Source organism: Suncus etruscus, chromosome X (genome assembly GCF_024139225.1).
Source record: "Suncus etruscus isolate mSunEtr1 chromosome X, mSunEtr1.pri.cur, whole genome shotgun sequence".
Classification (NCBI taxonomy): Eukaryota; Metazoa; Chordata; class Mammalia; order Eulipotyphla; family Soricidae; genus Suncus; species Suncus etruscus.
In genome coordinates, this window is record NC_064868.1 from 6,220,876 (window position 1) to 6,227,262 (window position 6,387).

Below are 6,387 nucleotides of genomic sequence, written 5' to 3' on the forward strand. Positions count from 1 at the left end.
ATTAATGTTTTTGCTACTTTTCCTTTATTGCCAATATAGTAACAGCCCAATGTAGTACGATTATATTGAAAATCTCAATTCATATCTGCTCAATTGGGTAAAGTTGTAGATAATATTGACACTATTTGGTGGAAGTATTAACTTGTCTTTACTGTGGAAAAGGAATAGTTTAATTAATTTGATTGTATTTCAGATGAAAGTGGGTCTTGAGAAAATTTTAATTGAGGAACTTTTTTGGATTATACTCTTGATTTTTCAATTTCATTCTATAATGAATTAAATTATTGATGCAATTCTATAATGTGTGCCCTGAGAGGAAATTAAATGTTTGACATCTAAGAATAAGGGTTCTTATTGCTAAGAGGGTATAAAAGTTACTGCTAGATTGGTGTTGAAAATTGCATATCTGAAACCCAATCATGAATAACTTTGGTTTCACAGTGACTAAATTATTTTTAAAAGTTAGTAATGGATTTGATAGAGTTGAACTTTTCATGCAGGGTCTAATTTTCTGAGAGTATAAAATGTATTATTAAGGTGACTAAAAAAAGCATTGTGCAAAAAGACTACCCAGGTTTTGTTAATCTATTAAATCTTGAATATTCAGCCTCAAATGGCATCTCTTCCCAAGGTGCCTGTAAACAATGCATGAGGAAATATCTTGTATTTTACTAAAGAATTGCCAATGGCTTACTCTACATATTTCTTGAATTATGGCTATAGAGTTGCTTCCAAAACTTGTGAATTGTAGTTTAATTTAATCTCCTATATTGTATAAATACTAAATTACAGGATTTTAAATAACATCTTTAATAGAAATGGACTGTCAGTACTGACCTCAGAGCAATTGATTAATGAAATAGGTAAAAGCATGCTTCAAATAAAATGTCTAACTGAATGTATACGGTATTTGTATTGTGTACAGATTTAACACTAACCAGTATTCATTGTGACTTGACAGTTAAAGATCAAAATGAAAGTGGGGTTCTTAAGGTTACCTCACTCATAAAAAGACAAAAGTGATTTGAATTGTTATTCGATGTTTACATCTGTAGTTTTCTTTATATGCTTGTATTTTTTTTCTTGTGTCACTGTTTTTATTTACCTTCAGTTACCATCCTTTCATTCTTGCTTTATTTTCCTCCCTTATCAAAAATCAGCTGTATTTTAGCCAGAGCAATAGCACAGCAGGTAGGGGATTTGCTACCTGCTTATTACACGGTCAACCTGTGTTCAATCCCCAGCATCCCATATGTTCCCCTGAGCCTGCCCAGGAGTAACCCCTGAGTGCCACCAGGTATGGCCCCAAAACTAAAAACAACAAAACTCGCTATATCTGGATTACATCTCAACCATAAATGCGGGAGGTACAGCCTCTTGGCGAGCCAGATGAAGAGCTTGGAGTGTAGGATTGTGTCCTCATTTCCCCAGCTTCCAGGTCCTAAGAGAAGCAGTGTAATGATGAAGAGATTTTCATCCTTAGAGCCAGGGTCTGTGCCTTCACCTGCCAGGCACAATTGTCTTCTGCTTTTCTGAGCTTCAGAGATCTTGCCGTCCTCTAGGGGCGAAGACAGCAGGACCTGCAGTGCTGTCGAGGCATTCACTGTTTCTGGGAGCGGTGCCTGCCACTTCTCAATGCACACTTGAGACTGGCACAGAATGCATCTCCGTTAGTCTTCAATTTCCTCCTACTTGCAGTCTTTGGTCCCCATAATACATGTGGGAAATATATTTTGAAAAATTGCTGCCAGCCTTGCTTAATTCAGCATAAGATTTAACAAAGTCAGTTGCTTGAAGATGTTTTGCAAAAAAGCGACCACTGTTTGTTTTTAGGCCACAGCCAAAGTACTCAGGTGTTACTCCTGCCTCTGCACTCAGGAATCACTCCGGGCAGTGCTTGGGGAACCATGTATGGGGTGTCGGAAGTTGAATCCCAGTTGGCCATATGCAAGGCAAGCACCCTACTCTGCTATCCTTCCAATCCTCTTCAGAGAAAGATAAGTTATTAATACTGTTAGCTCTGGTCATATTATGTCTGTAATGAATCAATGCATCCTTCTAATGTACATACACAACAGACAGTACTGTGATAATGTAGATTTGTTTTCTCTATCTCTTGGAATGATAGAAATGAATCAGATGCAAACTCACAGTTAGGCAATAAAATATGAAATCGCTATACAGTGTACATAATTGCTTATTTCAAACTTTATGACATTTCTTACTATTTAAACTTACTCGTGGTTCTGTTTTTTCAAGGTTGTATATATGAGAATAAAGTACCTAAGTACTTTGCCCATATTTAGTTTTTGTGGTTCTGGTTTGATATGAATTAATCCATTTAGACTCCAGATAGAGGTTTACATTTTCTTACTTGTGTGGATTTGTTAACAAATTTTCCTGGCTCTGATATTTTTTAATGGTATATCCAGAATTAACTCCAAATACTACAATCACATGGACCTTGTGCTTCTCAAAAGACATACAAATAGGTTTGCCCTTTTGGTCAACTTGCCCAAATACCAGTCTTCTAGCCCAATCCAAGGTTCTCTTCAGTTCAGTTCGTATCTGGGTAGTTGGTAGGTAGTTCAGAGATTCGAGACAAAAGGTCTGAGTGAATCCTGCAATTGATTTGATCACTTTTTGCAAACTTGATATAGTTCCATAAATATTTGTGGTTAGAAATCGGGATTTTAGTGTTGGGGGGGAGTGTTTGGGGCCCAATGCAGCAGTGCTCCAGGGTTATTGCTGCCTCTACACTTGAAATCCTGGCAAGCTCAAGGGACCATATAGGATGCTAGGGATCAGTACCCAGGTCAATTGCATGCAAGGCAAATGCCTTACCTACTGCACTATAGTTCCAGCTCCCATTTTAACGAAACAGTTACCTGTTGAAAGCAAATATACTCGGGTTACTTTATTTGGGGTGTATGCCTAGCAGTGCTTGAGGGGACAATATGTGGTGCTAGAAACTCAAACCATGTTCACAGCTGCAGCTCCAGTTTAAGTCAAGTACTTAATGATGTCCCTGCAGTGGTCTGGAAAGAGCGCAAAGTGCTGGAATACAGCCTAGCATACAGAGCCCCGTGTTCAATATTTAGCTCTGAATGACTCACTGAGCACTGTCAGGTGTGACCCTGGTGGTCCCCAACAGCACTGGGTTGGCTGCCCCCCCCCAAAAAAAAAGATGTTACTGACCTGGCAGCAAAACTTTTAAGTCCAACCTTTTTATCATTCTAATATTTAATGTGACAAGGAAGTACTTGTACAGTACTACAGCTGCAGGCCAAGGAATCAGCTCAAGAAGAAAGGATGCTTCATGTAAGAATACTTGAGTAAGGGCCCGGAGAGATATAGCACAGCGGCGTTTGCCTTGCAAGCAGCCGATCCAGGACCTAAGGTGGTTGGTTCGAATCCCGGTGTCCCATAGGGTCCCCCGTGCCTGCCAGGAGCTATTTCTGAGCAGATAGCCAGGAGTAACCCCTGAGCACCGCCGGGTGTGGCCCAAAAACCAAAAAAAAAAAAATACTTGAGTACCTGCAACCCAGCCTCCCGTAAGGGGGGTACTTATGCATATTACTGTGTTCTTGTTACTGTTTGGAACCACACCTGGCAATACTCGAGGTTAACTTCTTGTTTACTCCTTGTTTAAACGATGGGACACCATTTTTACAATACAAAGAACAGATAAACATACCAACTTGGATTTGTGGTCAGCATCGCAGATGTAGGAAATATTTGAGATCTTGAAAACTGCAGTGTTTGTGACCAGTGATAAACTTGAGTTTTCAAGCACAAGTTTTGGGAATGTATCTAAGATGACTTAAGACTGCTGAAAAGTTTGATGAAGGTATTAATGACATTGTAGGATGAAATGTATTGGCACTTGAAAAATTCTATCACTTATATGAGTAATGTAACAGGATGGAAACTTCATTTATTTGATAGTCTACATTGCAAACGAATCTTTAAAAAAATTACTCTGTCAGGATTGGGTGTGGTATCAAAAAGATGGGCCAGGAATGATAGTACAGCCAGTAGGGTGCTTTCCTTGCACAGTCGACCTGTGCCATATTGTCACCATAAGGGGTGACAGCAAGCACCTTGAGTGCAGAGTCAAGAGTCATTTTTTAGTACTACCAGGTGTAACCCCCTTCCCCAAACTAGAGTTCTGAAAAGGACTTGAGGCCAGAGTTCATTTGCTATAATAACTTAAGACAACACTTATGTACATTGACTATAAAAATGGACCTGAGGCTATGTCATAATAAGACAGAGACTACGGGCCTGGAGAGATAGCACAGCGGCGTTTGCCTTGCAAGCAGCCGATCCAGGACCTAAGGTGGTTGGTTCGAATCCCGGTGTCCCATATGGTCCCCCGTGCCTGCCAGGAGCTATTTCTGAGCAGACAGCCAGGAGTCACCCCTGAGCACCGCCGGGTGTGACCCAAAAACCAAAAAAAAAAAAAAAAAGACTACAAAAATGCTTCTTACATGAAGTGTCATTTTAAAATGTTATGTTTAAAATATTAAGTTAATTTTTGAAAGTTAAACATCAATACCCATAAACAAGCTTGTCATTTCAAGAAAGACAGTTTGTTGCAAAGAATAACATTTCTGCTTTCAAGAAAAAGGGAATTTTAGAAGACTTCCATCCATCACAGCAGCAAATACAAGTTCTTTAGTTGTAAAGGTGGTAAGCTAGGTGATATCCTAGGATTGTAGGCCATATGGTCGCTGTTAAAACCGCTCAGTTCTCACTATAGCACAAAAGGCACCTTTGAGAAGCAAATGAGTGTGGCAGTCTGCCAATGTATGCAAACAGATCTATGGCGAGCTACCATTTGTCCTACTTGCCAGTGTGCTAGCTCCTGCTGTAAAGGGACACAGACCAATGAATTTTGAGAATGCCTGCACCAGACTGACAGACAGTCGAATGGTACAGTAGATTTTCGGATAATCATAATTTTGGGACATTTAACCTGATGGAAATAAAAACTTTCAGGATATAATCTTTTTGTGTGTTTCTTTTGGGGGGGTCAGGTGTGGGGGGGCTGACAAAACCAGTGATACTCAGGGCTTAATCCAGGCTCTCCTTAGGGATCACTTCTGGCTGGGGGCATGGGGTGTTGGGGATCAAACAAGAGTCAGCTGCATGAAAGGCTTATCCTATATTCTGGCATTAATACTGTTTGGTTTTTTGGGGGGGGGGGGCACACCTGTTTGATGCTCGGGTTACTCCTAGCTAAGGGCTCAGAAATTGCCCCTGGCTTGGGGGACCATATGGGACGCCGGGGGATTGAACCATAGTCCTTCCTTGGCTAGCGCTTGCGAGGCAGACACCATACCTCTAGCGCCACCTCGCCGACCCCAATACTGTCGTTTTTTAAGGGCTTAAATAGATGTATTTATATGGCATGTTACTAAAATACAAATTCCTGACTTAAATAGGATTTCCATATTCAATAGGATTTAGTAGGGTAGAGAACTTTTTTAAATTAATATCTTTATTTAAACACCTTGCTTACAAACATGATGGTGGTTGGGTTTCAATCATGTAAAGAACAACCCCCTTCACCAGTGAAACATTCCCATCTCCAATGTCCCAAATCTCCTTCCCCAACCCACCCCGCCTATACTCTAGACAGGCTTCCAACTTCCCTCATTCATTCATATTGTTAGGACAGTTCTCAATGTAGTTATATCTCTAACTGCACTTGCATTCTTTGTGGTGAGCTTCATGTCCTGAGCTGGACCTTCCAGCTCTCCTCTCTTTTGTCTCTGAAAATTATTGCAAGCTAAGTTCTTGTAAGTATGAGTTCTAAGAATTCTAAATATGGGCACTCCAGATACTAGATGTAGTAACCATTAAGATGTAGTAGCCAGGGCCCGGAGAGATAGCACAGCTGTGTTTGCCTTGGAAGCAGCCGATCCAGGACCAAAGGTGGTTGGTTCAAATCCCGGTGTCCCATATGGTCCCCCGTGCCTGCCAGGAGCTATTTCTGAGCAGACATCCAGGAGTAACCCCTGAGCACTGCCGGGTGTGGCCCAAAAACCAAAAAACAACAACAACAAAAAAAAAAAAAAAAAAACGATGTAGTAACCATTAAAAACTAGAGAGCTAAGAAGCCCGTGTACAAAGGGAAATTTAATGATATAGTGATTTCAGAGTTACTGGGGAAAGGAGAGGTTCAATAGACCAAGTTTTGAAACCCACATATACAAATGGGATGAACCCCTAGCACAGATGTCTCGTGGCCCGCGGGCCCTTTGCAGCCCTCCATACAACATTTTGTGGCCCGCGGCCAGCCTTCAAATATCGCGGTATTCACGATTATTCCTTACCGAATAATCGCAATAAAAATTGCATTAAACATTTGCATACCCC